Here is an 18,510-nt window from a genome sequence, read left to right on the forward strand (position 1 = left end):
TGAGGCTGGATCTTGTCTTTTTGGTGGGCAGGACCACGTCCGGTGGTGTGTTTTGGGGTGTCTGTGACCTTAGTATGGTTTTAGGCAGCCTCTCTGCTAATGGGTAGGGTTGTGTTCCTGTCTTGCTAGTTGTTTGGCATAGGGTGTCCAGCACTGTAGCTTGCTGGTCTTTGAGTGGAGTTGGGTCCTGTCATTGAGATTGAGATATCTGGGAGAGCTTTCGCTGTTTGATCTTACATGGAGCTGGGAGGTCTCTGGTGGACCAATGTCCTGAACTCGGCTCTCCCACCTCAGAGGCACAGGCCTGACACCCAGCCGGAGCACCAGGACCCTGTGAGCCACACGGAAAAAAGAGAAAAAGGAAAAAAATATATATATGGTTTCTCCCAAAGTCCACCGCCTCAATTTTGGGATGGTTCGTTGTCTATTCAGGTATTCCACAGATGTAGGGTACATCAAGTTGATTGTGGAGATTTTATCCACTGCTCCTGAGGCTGCTAATTCTGTTGCTATAGCTGGAAATGGTCTGTTTGTCACCAAGTCACTTCAACAGGTAAGAAAGACAGTCTCATGGAGGCTGCGGATGAGCTAGCCCAGGGAGGACATCTGACATTGGGGTCGTCTTTTCTCCTTCACTTCTTTTCTCCCCTTTTTTCTTCTTTGCACTTCATATGTTGGAAGAGATCTTTTAAGGTCTTGAACCAATATTCCACTGCCACGGAAAATTCCCGGGTAGAAACTGGAAAGAACTAGGATGCAGATCCTTGGACAAGGCTGGCAGCTAGGGTGACTACACGGGATAGGCAAAGATCTCCGTTCAGGCCTGCCTCCCTATTTTTTAACATCCTTATTGGAGTGTAATTGCTTTACACTGTTGTGTTAGTTTCTACTGTATAACAAAGTGAATCAGCTATATGTATACATATATTCCCATATCCCCTCCCTCCTGTGTCTCCCTCCCACCCTGAAGTATAGTTTTGATGTATTTAGAATTCTTGGTTGACTGACCAAGGAGGTGAAAGACTTACATGCTGAACTATAAAACATTGATAAAGTAAATTGAAGATGATTCAATGAAAGGGAAAGATATCCCATGCTCTTGGATTGGAAGAATTAATATTGCTAAAATATCCATACTACCCAAAGCAGTCTACTGATTTAATGTGATCCCTATCAAATTACCCATGACATTTTCCACAGAACTAGAACAAATAATCCTAAAATTTATATGGAACCATAAAAGACCCAGAATTGCCAATGCAGTACTGAGGACAAAGGACAAAACTAGAGGAATAACCTTCCCAGATTTCAGACAATACTACAAAGCTACAGTAATCAAAACAGCTTGCTATTGGCACAAAAACAGACATATAGATAAATGGAATAGAATAGAGAGCCCAGAAATAAACCCACACACCTACGGTCAGTTAGTCTTTGACAAAGGAGGCAAGAATATACAATGGGGAAAAGACAGTCTCTTCAGCAAATGGTGTTGGGAAAGCTGGACAGTCGCATGTCAATCAGTGAAGTTAGAACACACCCTCTTACCATACACAGAAATAAACTCAAAATAGTTTAAAGACTTAAATATAAGACATGACACCATAAAACTCCTAGAAGAGAACATAAGAAAAACATTCTCTGACGTAAATCATCTTACCAATATTTTCTTAGGTCAGTTTCCCAAGGCAATAGAAATAAAAGCAAAAATAAACAAACGGGACCTAATCAGACCTGTAGGCTTTTGCACAGCAAAGGAAACGATCAATAAAATGAAAAGACAACCTATGGACTGGGAGAAAGTATTTGCAAATGATGCAACCAACAAGGGCTTAAATTCCAAAATATACAAACAGCTCATACAATTCAATAATGAAAAAAAAAACAACCCAATCAAAAAATGGACAGAAGACCTAAACAGACATTTCTCCAAAGAAGACATACAGATGGCCAATAGGCACATGAAAAGATGCTCATCATCGCTAATTATTAGAGAAATGCAAATCAAAACTACAATGAAGTATCACACCAGTCAGAATGGCCATCATCAAAAAGCCTACAAATAATAAATGGCTGGAGAGGGTGTGGAGAAACGGGAACCCTCCTACACTGTTGATGGGAATGTAAACTGGTGCAGCCACTATGGAAAACAGTATGGAGGTGCCTTAAAAAACTAAAAATAGAGTTACCATATGATCTAGCAATCCCACCCCTGAGCATATATCTGGAGAAAACTATAATTCAAAAGGATACATGCACCCCAATGCTCACAGCAGCACTGTTTACAATAGCCAAGACATGGAAGCAACTTAAATGTCCATCAAGAGATGAATGGATAAAGAAGATGTGGTACATATGCACAATGGAATATTACTCAGACATAAAAAAGAACAAAATAATGCCGTTTGCAGTAACAAGGACGGACCTAGAGATTGTCATACTGAGTGAAGTAAGTCAGACACAGAAAGGCAAATATCATATGATATCACTTATATGTGGAATCTAAAAAAATGGGTACAAATGAACTTAGCTACTAAACAGAAGTCAAGTCACAGATGTAGAAAACAAACCTATGGTTACCACAGAGGAAAGCTGCGGGGGATAAATTAGGAGGTTGGGATTAATAGATACACACCACTATACATAAAATAGATAAAAGAAAAAACAAGGACTTACTGTATAACACAGGAAACTATATTCAATATCTTGTAATAACCTATGTGGAAAAAATCTGAAGCTGTACACCTGAAACTAACAGAATATTGTGAATCAAGTATAGTTAAATAAAAAAAATACTTCTGGGAAAATGAAAAGTCTGATAGGAGTTCCAGTCCCCAGCTACTATAATGGCAGAAACATGGTTGCTCAGTTTCAACCTATCAAAAAAGAGAGGAGAGGTGGTGTTATGGACTGAATTGTGTCCCCTCAAAATTCATGTTGAATCCCTAACCCCCAAGGTGAGTATATTTGGATATAGGGCCTTTAAAGAGGTAATTAGGGTTAAATGAGGTCATTAGGGTGACTGATCCAATAGTACTGATCAATCCAATAGTACTGATGTCCTTATAAGAAGAGGAAGAGACACCAGAAGCACGTGCACGCAGAGGAAAGGCCACGTGTGGACACAGAAAGAAGACAGCCATTGCAAGCCAAAGAGAGAAGCCTCAGGAGAAACCAAACCTGTCGACACTTTAATCTTACACTTGCAGCCTGCAGAACTGTGAGAAAATAAATTTGTTTTTTAAGCCACCCTGTCTGTGGAATTTTGTTATGGCAGCCTGAGCAGACTAATACAGGTGGTATTCTGGATGGGATCCTGAAACAGAAAGAGGATATTAGGGGGAAACCAGTGAAATTTGAATAAAGTGTGGAGTTTAGTTAATAGTAATGTACCAGTTTTGGTTCATTAGTTATGGCAAATAGACCATAATAATATGTTTATAATAGTGGAAACTGGGTGTGGGCTACACAGGAGTTCTCTGTACTATACTTGCAATTTTTCTATATATCTAAACTACTCTAAAATTAAAAGTTTATTTTAACAAAAATAGAGAGAGGAGAGGTATCCAAAGCCCACAGGTGCAGGGCAGCAGAGGCCTGTAATCAACGTTCTAGACTTTCCAGGGCAGCAACATTTCCTCCACCACAACTTCCTCTCTGTAAACATATACCAGAGCTCCCCCTAATTCTCCTTTTGGGCTACCTTCCAGCATATGTTTCTATTGGAAATAGATTATTCAGTAGGAAAATGGAAAATCTGATGGTATTTCCAGTCCCCAATCTCTGTAAAAACACTAATACAGCTGCTCTTTTTCAGTGTCTCAAAAGGAGAGGGAACAAGGTCTCCAAAGCTCACAGGCCCAGGGCAATAGAGGATTATGAAGGAGATGCCGGTGTTAATAAAGAAAACCTTACAGACCAGCTTCTATCCTGCTCCCAAATCAACACAGATAGCATCAGTCTTTGGGTACCTGTCCCCAGAAATCTCCCTTTGTGAACCTTTCATTCTACCAATTATGGCAAGATTCAGTCATCCTCAATCTCCCTTTTTACAGATTTTCCTTGCACGTAGTAAGAAAGTAAAGGAAAAAGGAAGCCATAAGGAACTCCAGGCCTCTACTTTTATAACTGAGTGATAGGATCGGATCCATAGGATGAGGGGCTCATGACGAAGGAGCCAGTGTGAAGAGGGCAGCTCGGCTTTCACCCCTCCTCTGCCTCTTTCTCCCTTTGGATAACTTCCATTCCAACCAGCAAGTCTGGTGTCTTTGTTGATCTGTTCCTTTTATGAACCACCACACACTTTCCCCCTGAACAGCAATATGGGGAGAAGCCATTAGGCACCATGAGCTCTTTGCCTCTGGAGAGTCACGAATACAGCAGTACTGGTAAAATAAGAAAGGAAATCTACGTGAGCCTGGGGCGCAGAGCAGCACTGACCTGTGACCTGCTCCTCTGTCCCTGCTGCTTTTACTGTGGAGAAAGCTGTTAACTTGTGTCTCAGGTGCGACCAGACAACCCCACTCTGGTCCCCTTCTATTCCTCCAAGGGAAGCAAAAGTCACTCTTGATCTGTTCCCCATATATTCTTTCCCTTGAGTGTAGATAAAGCTAGAAGAGGGAAAACATCAAGTAACTATAGTCCTTTAGCTTTATATAGTTCCACTAGCCCAATAGTATAGAACAAACAAGATTTTAGGCATGGCAGGAGAGAAACACGTGAAACTTGTAGCCTTTACAGCTCATTTTCTAAGCACCTGTAAAGAAAAGAGCATTGGGAGTAAGATTCAGACTGGCATCAAAGTCCACGCGACCACCCTGATAAGCAGCCTGGGACACAGGTGTTTCTCCCCAGCCTCACACCACGTGAAGGAGCAGGCCTGCCCAGCGCCTCTGAGGGTGTGTCGGGCGTACTTGAATCCTAAACAAGGAGGAAGAATGAGAACTTTGGTCTGTCTGACAAACTGCACGGGAAAGCCATCTGGGTGAGGTCGGCTTTGGAGCGGAAAGGCCAGTTGTGCGGGGAGCTCCCAGCTGCGTCCTAACTGCCCCCTGCTGGTGCCGGGACCATATGCTCTGCCACCACCACCACCCCCGCCCCATGGAAGGGGCTGGCCCCCTTGCTCTTGTACATGCCAGGTGAGGCAGTGAGCTATTTTGCACAGCACCCTGCTGGAAAGAAAGTGGATAGTCTGAAACGGAGGAAGAGCGTCTCAGAAGTAACAAGAGAAAGAAAACGGGAATTGAAGCACCATCATGTATTCGTAGTGCCATAGCAGTTTCTACGTGCTATTTTTAGCAGAGCCCACAGTCCCCTCTTTGTAATTATTTGTATGCATCATCCAGAGCTTCAAACTATCTGTATTATCCACAATTATTATCTCAGCTCATCTACATACTCAGTTTCCCAGGCAGGGAAAAACCTCTCCTGATACTTAGTTTATGAATTCTGGGGAATCTGACTGGGGGAGATGTAGAAAAGCAAACAACTGGTAAGGCATATAATTATCTCTTTCAAAGGAAACATTCACCTCCAGCTGGCCTACTTGTGTAGGCTCTAGTGCCTGAAAAGGGAATTAATTAACCCAGGCAGGTCTCTAGTGCTTGCATGTCCTCCTTAAAAACCTATTTACAAACCTGCTTAGAAATGCTGGGCCTTTGCAAGCAGATAGTTCACTTATAAATACAGCTGCAGATGGAATTCTTTGAAAATGGAAATGGAAAATTCTGAACAGGAATAACTTGACATTTGATTCTGGAACAATGGTAAAATGTCAACATCTGCCATGAAAATATAGAACTATAAAATAATGATTAAGGGTCCTTTCAGTTTTTAAAATATATAGTACTGTTTTGGTTTGGTTGTTTTACAAAGCTCTGTGCGGTACCACTTTGCTTTAACAAAGTTAAAATAATACTATTTAAGCAACTGAGTAATTAAACAGGCACACAAACTTTAAATTGTATTGGAACATAATAATAGTCTCATTCTATCAGAGCTATGGTCCATCCAGGCCAGAAGTCTCTCTTCCATGTACTAAAAGCTAGGTTTTTTGATAGCCTAATAATCCCCTAGTTAGTGATGCTTTTAAAGATCTGGGTGTCACCAAAACATCCCAAATTCTTCTAAAAATCCATTTTAATGTGATCACTTATAATTGTACTTAAACTTTTCTTAAATGTATCTACAATATAAACCAACACCAGCTCTTGGATGGCTAATTAAGTCCTTGCGTTTGCTGCCTGTGGTGTAAAGTAGCACCTCTAACTTTTCTTTCTCTTTAAAAAATTTTAGCTGTGATTTAAAAAACCACACTTAAAACTCACCATCTTAACCCTTTCTAAGTGCCCTGTTCAGTAGTGTTAATTATATTCACATTGTTGTGCAATCTATCTCCAGGACTTTTTTTGTCTTGCAAAACTGAAACTACACCCATTAAACAACATACCCCCCATTCCCCCCTCCAACTCAGCCCCTAACAACCACCATTCTATTTTCTGTTTCTATGAATTTGACCATTTGAGATACCTCATATGGATGCAATCATACCATATTTGTTTGTCTTTTTGTGACTGTCTTATTTCACTTATCACAATGACTCAAAGTTCATCCATGTTATATCATGTGACAGGATTTCCTTCCTTTTTAAGGCTGAATAATATTCCATTGTATGCATATACGACACTTTGTTTATCCTTTCATCCACTGATGGACACTGGGCTTCTGCCTCTTAGCTATTGTAAATAATGCTGCTATGAACATGGGTGTGCAAATCTCTCTGCAATATCCTGATTTCAGTTGTTCTAGATCTATAACCAGACGTGGGATTGATGGATCATATAGTAATTCTATTTTTAATTTTTTGAGTAACCACCATACCGTTTTCCATAGCATCTGTACCATTTTGCATTTCTACCACCAGTGCAGAAAGGTTTCAGTTTCTCCACATCTTATTTTCTGTTTTTCTGATAGTAGCCATCTTTTTTTATATATATAAATAATGAGAAACAAGAAGTTTATTTACTGAAATCTGCTATTCTTTTATCTCACATAGCATTCTGTCTTTTTACTAATAAAACTCCACTACCAAATTATAAAAGGTTTGAAAATTTAAAATCAGCAAAAAGTAAGCAGTAAATATTTTCTGAAGGTATTTTTTTAACATCTTTATTAGAGTATAATTGCTTTACAATGGTGTGTTAGTTTCTGCTTTATAACAAAGTGAATCAGTTATACATATGTCCCCATCTCTCTTCCCTCTTGCATCTCCCTCCCTCCCACCCTCCCTATCCCACCCTTTTAGGTGGTCACAAAGCACCGAGCTGATCTCCCTGTGCCATGTGGCTGCTTCCCACTAGCAATCTATTTTACGTTTGGAAGTGTATATATGTCCATGCCACTCTCTCACTTTGTCCCAGCTTACCCTTCCCCCTCCCCATAACCTCAAATCCATTCTCTAGTAAGTATGCGTCTTTATTCCCATCTTGCCCCTGGGTTCTTCATGACCACTTTTTTTTTTTTTTTAGATTCCATATATATGTGTTAGCATATGGTATTTGTCTTTCTCTTTCTGACTTACTTCACTCTGTATGACAGTCCCTAGGTCCATCCACCTCACTACAAATAACTCAGTTTCGTTCCTTTTTATGGTTGAGTAATATTCCGTTGTATCTTCTTTATCCATTCATCTGTCGATGGACACTTCAGTTGCTTCCACGTCATGGTTATTGTAAATAGAGCTGCAATGAACATTTTGGTACATGACTCTTTTTGAATTATGGTTTTCTCAGGGTATATGCCCAGTAGTGGGATTGCTGGGTTGTATGGTACTTCTATTTTTACTTTTTTAAGGAACGTCCATACTGTTCTCCATAGTGGCTGTATCAATTTACATTCCCACCAAGAGGGCAAGAGGGTTCCCTTTTCTCCCCACCCTCTGCAGCATTTATTGTTTGTAGGTTTTTTGATGATGGCCGTTCTGACCGGTGTGAGATGATACCTCATTGTAGTTTTGATTTGCATTTCTCTAATGATTGATGACGTTGAGCATTCTTTCATGTGTGTGTTGGCAACCTGTATATCTTCTTTGGAGAAATGTCTATTTAGATCTTCTGCCCATTTTTGGACTGGGTTGTTTGTTTTTATAATGTAGAGCTGCATGAGCTGCTTGTAAATTTTGGAGATTAATCATTTGTCAGTGGCTTCATCCGCAAATATTTTCTCCCATTCTGAGGGTTGTCTTTTTGTCTTGCTTATGGTGTTCTTTGCTGTAAAAAAGCTTTCAAGTTTCATTAGGTTCCATTTGTTTATTTATTTTTATTTTTTTTTGCAGTACGTGGGCCTCTCACTACTGTGGCCTCTCCCATTGCGCAGCACAGGCTCCAGACACGCAGGCTCAGCAGCCATGGCTCATGGGCCCAGCTGCTCCGCGGCATGTGGGATCTTCCCGGACTGGGGCACAAACCTGTGTCCCCTGCATCGGCAGGCGGACTCTCAACCACTGTGCCACCAGGGAAGCCCCCATTTGTTTATTTTGGATTTTATTTCCATTTCTCTAGGAGGTGGGTCAAAAAGGATCTTGCTGTGATTTATTTCAGAGTGTTCTGCCTATGTTTTCCTCTAAGAGTTTTATAGTGTCTGGCCTTACATTTCGGTCTTTAATCCGTTTTGAGCTTATTTGTGTGTATGGTGTTAGGGAGTGTTCTAATTTCATACTTTTACATGTAGCTGTCCAGTTTTCCCAGCACCACTTATTGAAGAGACTGTCTTTTCTCCACTGTATATTCGTGCCTCCTTTATCAAAGATAAGGTGACTATATGTGCGTGGGTTTATCTCTGGGCTTTCCATCCTGTTCCATTGATCTATATTTCTGTTTTTGTGTCACTACAATACTGTCTTGATTACTGTAGCTCTGTAGTATAGTCTGAAGTCAGGGAACCTGATTCCTCCAGCTCTGTTTTTCTTTCTCAAGATTGCTTTGGCTATTCGGGGTCTTTTGTGTTTCCATACAAATTGTGAAATTTTTTGTTCTAGTTCTGTGAAAAATGCCAGTGGTAGTTTGATAGGGATTGCATTGAATCTGTAGATTGCTTTGGGTAGTAGAGTCATTTTCACAATGTTGATTCTTCCAATCCAAGAACATGGTATATCTCTCCATCTCTTTGTATCATCTTTAATTTTTTTCATCAGTCTCTTATAATTTTCTGCATACAGGTCTTTTGTCTCCTTAGGTAGGTTTATTCCTAGATATTTTATTCTTTTTGTTGCAATGGTAAATGGGAGTGTTTTCTTAATTTCACTTTCAGATTTTTCATCATTAGTGTGTAGGAATGCCAGAGACTTCTGTGCATTAATTTTGTACCCTGCTACTTTGCCAGATTCATTGATTAGCTCTAGTAGCGTTCTGGTACCATCTTTAGGATTCTCTATGTATACTATCATGTCATCTGCAAACAGTGACAGCTTTACTTCTTCTTTTCCGATTTGGATTCCTTTTATTTCTTTTTCTTCTCTGACTGCTGTGGCTAAAGCTTCCAAAACTATGTTGAATAATAGTGGTGAGAGTGGGCAACCTTGTCTTGTTCCTGATCTTAGTGGAAATGGTTTCAGTTTTTCACCATTGAGGACGATGTTGGCTGTGGGTTTGTCATATATGGCCTTTATTATGTTGAGGAAAGTTCCCTCTATGCCTACTTTCTGCAGGGTTTTTATCATAAATGGCTGTTGAATTTTCTTGAAAGCTTTCTCTGCATCTACTGAGATGATCATATGATTTTTCTCCTTCAATTTGTTATTATGGTGTATCACGTTAATTGATTTGCATACATTGAAGGATCCTTGCATTCCTGGGATAAACCCCACTTGATCATAGTGTATGATCCTTTTAATGTGCTGTTGGATTCTGTTTGCTAGTATTTTGTTGAGCATTTTTGCATCTATGTTCACCAGTGATATTGGCCTGTAGTTTTCTTTCTTTGTGACATCTTTGTCTGGTTTTGGTATCAGGGTGATGGTGGCTTCGCAGAATGAGTTTGGGAGTGTTCCTCCCTCTGCTATATTTTGGAAGAGTTTGAGAAATATAGGTGTTAGCTCTTCTCTAAATATTTGATAGAATTCGCCTGTGAAGCTATCTGGTCCTGGGCTTTTGTTTGTTGCAAGATTTTTAATCACAGTCTCAATTTCAGTGCTTGTGATTGGTCTGTTCATATATTCCATTTCTTCCTGGTTCAATCTCGGAAGGTTGTACCTTTCTAAGAATTTGTCCATTAGTGGTGCCCTAACCCCCTGCAGGCTGTGTTCACACCACCAACCCCAGTCCTCTCCCTGGGCTCCCACCGAAGCCTGAGCCTCAGCTCCCAGCCCCCGTCCGCCCCGGTGGGTGAGCAGACAAGCCTCTCCGGCTGGTGAGTGCTGGTCGGCACCGATCCTCTGTGCGAGAATCTCTCCACTTTGCCCTCCGCACCCCTGTTGCTGTGCTCTCCCCCGTGGCTCCGAAGCTTCCCCCTCTCTGCCACCCACAGTCTCCGCCCGCGAAAGGGCTTCTAGTGTGTGGAAACCCTTCCTCCTTCACAGCTCCCTCCCACTGGTGCAGGTTCCGTCCCTATTCTTTTGTCTCTGTGTTTTCTTTTTTCTTTTACCCTACCCAGGTACGTGGGGACTTTCTTGCCTTTTGGGCGGTCTGAGGTCTTCTGCCAGCGTTCAGTAGGTGTTCTGTAGGAGTTGTTCCACATGTAGATGTATTTCTGATGTACTTGTGGGGAGGAAGGTGATCTCCACATCTTACTCTTCTGCCATCTTGAAGCTCTCTCTATAGTAGCCATCTTAATGGATGTGAGGTGGTATCTCTTCATGGTTATATTTTCCTAATGACTAATGATGTTGAGCATTGTTGGCCATTTGTATATTATCTTTGAGAAGTGTCTATTCAAATCCTTTTCCATTTTTTAGTTGTGTTATTTTTTTTCCTGTTGTTCAGTTGTAGTTCTTTTTGTATTCTGGATATTAGCCCCTTATCAGACATGATTTGCAAATCTTTTCTACCATTCTGTAGTTTACTTTTTCACTCTGTTTATTGTGTCCTTTTATGCACAGAAGTTTTAAATGTTAACACAGTTGTATTTCTCTATTTTTACTTTTGTTGCCTGTACTTTTGGTATCACATCTAGGAAATCCTTGAAAAATCCAATGTCATGAAGGTTTTACATTTAGGTCTTTGATCCATTTTGAGTTAATTTTCATACATGGTGTAAGGTTAGGGTCCAACTTGATTTGTTTGCATGTGGATATGTAGTTGTTCCAGCACCATTTAAGAGAAATTTCTTTCCCTATTGAATGGTCTTGGCAGCCTCATAAAAAAATCATTTGACCATATATGTGAAGGTTTATTTCTGAGTTCTGTTCTATTCCATTGATTTATAGGTCTGTCTTTATGCCAGTACCACACTGTTTTCATTACTGTGCTTTGTAATAAGTTTCGAAATCAGCAAGTGTGAGACCTCCAATTTCATTCTTTTTCTCTAAGATTGTCTTGGGCTATTCAGGGTCCCTGGAGATTCCATATGAATTTTAGGACTGATCTTTCTATTTCCACAAAAAAATGCCACTGGGATTTTGATACAGATTGCATTAAATCTGTAGATTACTTTGGATACCATTGACATCTTAACAACAGTACGTTTTCCAATCCATGAGCACAAGATGTTTTCCATTTATTTGTGTCTTCTCTGTTCATAAAAAAAAGCTGTATTAAGATATAATTAATATACCATAAAACTCACTCATTTGAGGAGTGCAATATTTTTCTCTCAATCCATAGGTTACCTTGATTTTGTTGATTGGTTCCTTTGCTGTACAGAACTTTTTAGTTTTACATAGTACCATTTGTCTATTTATACCTTTGTTGGCTGTGCTTTTGCTATCATATCTAAGAAATCATTGCCAAGACCAATGTCAAGAAACTTTTCCCCTATTTTTTCTTCTAGGAGTTCTATGGATTTTGGTCTCATTTAAGTATTTAATCCATTTTTTGTTGATTTTTGTGTACTGCGTAAGATAAGGGTCCACATTTCATTCTTTTGTATGTGGACATCCACTTTTCCCAGCACCATTTATTGAAGGGACAGTCCCTTCCCCATTCAATGGTCTTGGCAGCCTTGTTGAAGATCAGTTGGCTGTATCTGTGTGGGTTTATTTCCGGGCTCTCTATTCGGTGCCATTAGTCTGTTTTTATGCAAGTACAATACTATTTTGTTTACTGTAGCTTTGTAATATATTTATTTTTTAACATCTTTATTAGAGTATAATTGTGTGATATATTTTGAAATCAGGACGTGTGATGCCCCCAGCTTTGTTCTTTTTGCTCAAAATTGCTTTGCTTATTTGGGGTCTTTTGTGGTTCCAAATGAATTTTAGTATTGTTTTTCTATTTTTGTAAAAAAACGCCATTTTGATTTTGATAGAGATTGCATTGAATCTGTAGATAGCGTTGGGCAGTGTGGACATTTGAACATCACTAATACATCTGATCCATGGACATGGGATATCTTTCCATCTATTTGTGTCTGCTTTAATTTCTTTCACCTAGAGTTTTATAGTTTTATTAATGAATGATATTTAATTGTATGAATATATACCACATTTTGTTTATCCATTCATTAGCTGATGGACATTTGAGTTGTTTTCACTTTTTGGCTATTATAAATAATGCTGCTATGAAAACCACTGTACAAATTTCTGTTTGGCTATATGCTTTCAATTCAATGATTTTTAGTATATTTACAAGGTTATGCAACAACTACCATTTCCTAATTCCAGAATATTTTCATCTACCCAAAAAAGAAACCCCATACCCATGCAGTCACTCCCCATTCTCTACTCTCCCCTAGCCTTTGGCAACCACTGTTCTACTTTCTGTCTCTATAGATTTGCCAATTCTGGACATTTCACATAAGTGGAATTATATGATATTTGTCCTTTTGTGTCTAGTTTCTTTCACTTAGCATAATGTTTTCAAGTTTCCTCCATGTTGAATAAGAACTTCATTTCCTTTTATGACTGAATAGTATTCCATTGTATGAATAGAAAACATTTGTTTATCCATTAATCAGCTGATGGGCATTTGGGTTGTTTCCACTTTTTAGCTTTCATGAATAATGTTGCTGTGAACATTTGTATACAAGTTTTTGTGCAGACATATGTTTTCAATTCACTTGGGTATTGTCTTTTTTTAAATAAATTGATTGATTGATTGATTGATTGATTTATCTTTGGCTGCGCTGGATCTTTGTTGCTGAGCTCGGGCTTTGTCTAGTTGCCATGAGTGGGGGCTGCTCTTCCTTGTAGTGCACAAGCTTCTCATTGCAGTGGCTTCTCTTGTTGCGGAGCAGCAGCTCTAGGCGTGCGGGCTTCAGTAGTTGTGGCTCATGGGCTCTAGAGCACAGGCTCAGTAGTTGTGGCGCAGGGCTTAGTTGCTCCGTGGCATGTGGGATCTTCCTGGACCAGGGCTTGAACCCATGTCCCCTGCATTGGCAGGCGGGTTCTTTTTTTTTTTTTTTTTTTTTGTGGTACGTGGGCCTCACTGTTGTGGCCTCTCCCGTTGCGGAGCACAGGCTCTGGACCTGCAGGCTCAGCGGCCATGGCTCACGGGCCCAGCTGCTCCATGGCATGTGGGATCCTCCCGGACCGGGGCATGAACCCGTGTCCCCTGCATCGGCAGGCGGGTTCTCAACCACTGCGCCACCAGGGAAGTCCCATTTGGGTATTTTCAATACCTTTAGGAGTGGTATTGCTGAGTCATATTTGTTTACTTTCTTTAGGAACTACCAAACTGTCTTCTAATGAAGCTAAACCTTTTACATTCCAACCAACAATGTATGAAGGTTCCAATTTCTTCATGTCTTTACCAACATTTGTTATTATTTGTCTTTCAAATATTTGGGTGTTCTTACCAATAGACTTCTCTGTTTCTCACCACTTTGTTAGCCTTCCCTCACTATGGCTGTCTCAGACGGGGGGTGTGCTCAAAGTCTTCCTGCTGAGTCTCTGTAGTGGGGTTAATTCAAACAATAGACTAGAGCAAGATGATCTGATTAAGGTGTTTATGTTTCCTGCTTTGGGAGCATGTACATGCTCCCACAGGAATGGTCTTCCAGAAACTTTTCATTACCAGTTTACTATATCATAATGCTTTAAAGGTGAAAGCACACTTTTCACCAGAGGGATTTTTGTATTTCTCTATAACTTCAATCTTCATTCTACATACTTCTTTGTCTACACTAATCAAAACTTGAAGGAAGAAAGATGGATAATGTATCATGCTGCCCTTCTTTCACCCCAAAAGCCTAAGATCCTGTAATGGCTTTTATAAAATCAGAATATGGGGCTTCCCTGGTGGCACAGTGGTTCAGAACCTGCCTGCCAGTGCAGGGGACATGGGTTTGAGCCCTGGTCCGGGAAGATCCCACATGCTGCAGAGCAACAAAGCCCGTGCACCACAACTACTGAGCCTGTGCTCTAGAGCCAGTGAGCCACAACTACTGAAGCCCACACACCTAGAGCCCGTGCTCCACAAGAGAAGCCACCACAACGAGAAGCCTGCGCACCGCAACGAAAAGTAGCCCCCGCTCACCACAACTAGAGAAAGCCCGCGCACAGCAACAAAGACCCAATGCATCCAAAAATGAATAAATAAATAATTTTAAGAATTAAAAAAAAAGAATATGATTACCTGGGTAACCATGACTCTATGTAGGAAGCTCCTGCTCTCTTTCCTTTCTATACCATTCACTCTTCTGTTTCCATTTCCTTTCTGATGAATCAACCTTTAACATGCAACAAAAATTCTCAAATATGTACACACTGACAATTTTTAAGCAATTGCAGCTCTGTGTAAAGAGGTTTTTCCATCTTTTAAATTTGCTATTTTAAACACATCTCAAACACACAAAATTGTTTTGAAGAGAGTTACATAGTTTTCTCACATGAGAAGAGGAATGGCAAATTCATAAACAATATTTAAGCATATTCTCAAAAAACATGTACTATTGCATTTGAATTTCATTTGTAGGAAAGAGTATACTTTTAAGACACAACAGGGCTTACTTTAGCCTTTCTGTCTCATGCTGGGAATCCAAAGAAGTGAGTTGCATTTATATCTCAGCCTCTAATTTGATAAGTGGAATTCTAGGTCATTAAAACATCTGCTTATATTCGTTTGCAAGGAAGTACCAAGCAGTTTTAGAGGTCTGATATTTTTTATTGAGATTTAATTCATATACCAAAAAAACTCATCATTTTTCTTTTTCTTTTTTTTTTTTTTTGGCCAGGCCGTGCTGCACGCCAGATCCTACGTTCCCCAACCAGGGATGGAACCCATGCCCACTGCACTGTGAGCGCAGAGTCTTAACCACTAGACCGCCAGGGAAGTCCCTGAACTCACCATTTTAAAGTATACAATTCAGTGATTTTTACAGTACATTTACAAGACTGTGCAACCATCACCACTGCCTAATTCCAGAACATTTTCATCACCCCACAAAGAAACCCCACACCCAGTAGTAGTCATCCCCATTTCCTCCTTCCCACCAGCCAATGGAAACCACTAATATACTTTCTGCCTTTACGGATTTGCCTATTCTGGACATCTCATATGAAAGGAATCAAACAATATGTGGTCTTTCTGACTGGCTCTTTTCATGAAGCATAATGTTTTCAAGGTATATCGATGTTGTAGCAGGGATCAGTGCTTCATTACTTTTTAAAAAATTTTATTGGATTATAGTTAATTTACAATATTGTGTTAGTTTCAGGTGTACAGCAAAGTGATTCAGTTATACATATACATATATTCATTCTTTTTCAGATTCTTTTTTCATATAGCTTATCACAGAATATTGAGTAGAGTTCCCTGTGCTATACAGTAGGTTTTTTTTTTTTAACATCTTTATTGGGGTATAATTGCTTTACAATGGTGTGTTAGTTTCTGCTTTATAACAAAGTGAATCAGTTATACATATACATATATTCATTCTTTTCAGATTCTTTTTTCATATAGCTTATCACAGAATATTGAGTAGAGTTCCCTGTGCCATACAGTAGGTTCTTGTTGGTTATCTACCTTATACATAGTAATGCGTGTATGTTAATCCCAAACTCCTGATTTATCGCTCCCCGCTGCCATGTTTCAGCTTTGTTAACCATAAGTTTGTTTTTGACATCTGTAAGTCTGTTTCTGTTTTTTAAAGAAGTTCATTTGTATCATTTTTTAAAATTAGATTCCACATATGATTGATATCACATGATATGTGTCTTTCTCTGACTTACTTCACTTAGTATAATAATCTCTAGGTCCATCCATGTTGCTGAGTGCTTCACTACTTTTTATTACCAGATACTATTCCATTGTCTATATATACCACATTTTATTTATTCATTCATCAGTTAGTGGGCATTTGAGTTCCTTTCACTTTGGGGCTATTATGAATAATGCTGCTATGAACATTTGTGTATGAGTTTTTGAACGGATATCAGTTTTCATTTCTCTTGGATACATATCTAGGAGTGGAATTCCTTGAATATGTGATAACTCTATGTTTAACCATTTCAGGAATTGCCAGTTTGTATTCCAGAGTGACTGCAATATCTTATATTACCACTAGCATGGGTAAGGGTTCTCATTTCACCAACATTTTTTATTGTCCACCTTTTTATATGTATTATATATCCTAGCTATTATAGCTACCCTGGTGGGTATGAAGTGGTATCTCGTGGTTATTTTTTTTCTTTTTTTCATTTTTTAATTTATTTTTTATACACCAGGTTCTTATTAGTCATCAATTTTATACACATCAGTGTATACATGTCAATCCCAATCGCCCAATTCATCACACCACCACCCCCCCGCCACTTTCCCCATTGGTGTCCATACATTTGTTCTCTACATGTGTGTCTCAATTTCTGCCCTGGAAACTGGTTCATCTGTACAATTTTTCTAGGTTCCACATATATGTGTTAATATATGATATTTGTTTTACTCTTTCTGATTTACTTCACTCTGTATGACAGTCTCTAGATCCATCCACGTCTCAAAAAATGACCCAATTTCGTTTCTTTTTATGGCTGAGTAATATTCCATTGTATATATGTACCACATCTTCTTTATCCATTCATCTGTCGATGGGCATTTAGGTTGCTTCCATGACCTGGCTATTGTAAATAGTGCTGCAATGAACATTGGGGTGCATGTGTCTTTTTGAATTATGGTTTTTCTCTGGGTATATGCCCAGTAGTGGGAGTGCTGGATCATATGGCAATTCTATTTTTAGTTTTTTAAGGAACCTCCATACTGTTCTCCATAGTGGCTGTATCAATTTACATTCCCACCAACAGTGCAAGAGGGTTCCTTTTCTCCACACTCTCTCCAGCATTTGTTGTTTGTAGATTTTCTGATGACGCCCATTCTAACTGGTGTGAGGTGATACCTCAGTGTAGTTTTGATTTGCATTTCTCTAATAATTAGTGATGTTGAGCAGCTTTTCATGTGCTTCTTGGCCTTCTGTATGTCTTCTTTGGAGAAATGTCTATTTAGGTCTTCTGCCCATTTTTGGATTGGATTGTTTGTTTTTCTAATATTCAGCTGCATGAACTGTTTATATATTTTGGAGATTAATCCTTTGTCCGTTGATTTGTTTGCAAATATTTTCTCCCATTCTGAGGGCTGTCTTTTCGTCTTGTTTATGGTTTCCTTTGTTGTGCAAAAGCTTTGAAGTTTCATTAGGTCCCATTTCTTTATTTTTGTTTTTATTTCCATTACTCTAGGAGGTGGATCAAAAAAGATCTTGCTGTGATTTATGTCATAGAGTGTTCTTCCTATGTTTTCCTCTAAGAGTTTTATAGTGTCCAGTCTTACATTTAGGTCTCTAATCCATTTTGAGGTTATTTTTGTGTATGGTGTTAGGGAGTGTTCTAATTTCATTCTTTTACATGTAGCTGTCCCGTTTTCCTGGCACCACTTATTGAAGAGACTGTCTTTTCTCCATTGTATATCCTTGCCTCCTTTGTCGTAGGTTAGTTGACCACAGGTACATGGGTTTATCTCTGGGCTTTCTATCGTGTTCCATTGATCTATGTTTCTGTTTTTGTGCCAGTACCATACTGTCTTGATTACTGTAGCTTTGTAGTATAGTCTGAAGTCAGGGAGTCTGATTCCTCCAGCTCCGTTTTTTTCCCTCAAGACTGCTTTGGCTATTCGGGGTCTTTTGTGTCTCCATACAAATTTTAAGATTTTTTTTGTAGTTCCATAAAAAATGCCATTGGTAATTTGATAGGGATTGCACTGAATCTGTAGATTGCTTTGGGTAGTATAGTCATTTTCACAATATTGATTCTTCCAATCCGAGAACATGGTATATCTCTCCATCTGTTTGTATCATCTTTAATTTCTTTCATCAGTGTCTTATAGTTTTCTGAGTACAGGTCTTTTGTCTCCCTAGGTAGGTTTATTCCTAGGTATT

General features: G+C 39.3%; 1 long non-coding RNA gene across 1 annotated transcript in view; it reads right to left on the reverse strand.

The window, feature by feature from the left end:
• LOC125963115 (uncharacterized) overlaps positions 1-16,026 on the reverse strand; it is a 64,846-nt gene extending 48,820 nt beyond the window's left edge. Inside the window, exon 1 of the long non-coding RNA XR_007474891.1 lies at positions 14,727-16,026. This is a non-coding gene — a long non-coding RNA (uncharacterized LOC125963115). The remainder of the gene's footprint in view (positions 1-14,726) is intronic.
• Positions 16,027-18,510: the final 2,484 nt, after the last annotated feature.

The sequence above is a fragment of the Orcinus orca genome, chromosome X, assembly GCF_937001465.1.
Source record: "Orcinus orca chromosome X, mOrcOrc1.1, whole genome shotgun sequence".
In the NCBI taxonomy this organism is placed as follows: domain Eukaryota; kingdom Metazoa; phylum Chordata; class Mammalia; order Artiodactyla; family Delphinidae; genus Orcinus; species Orcinus orca.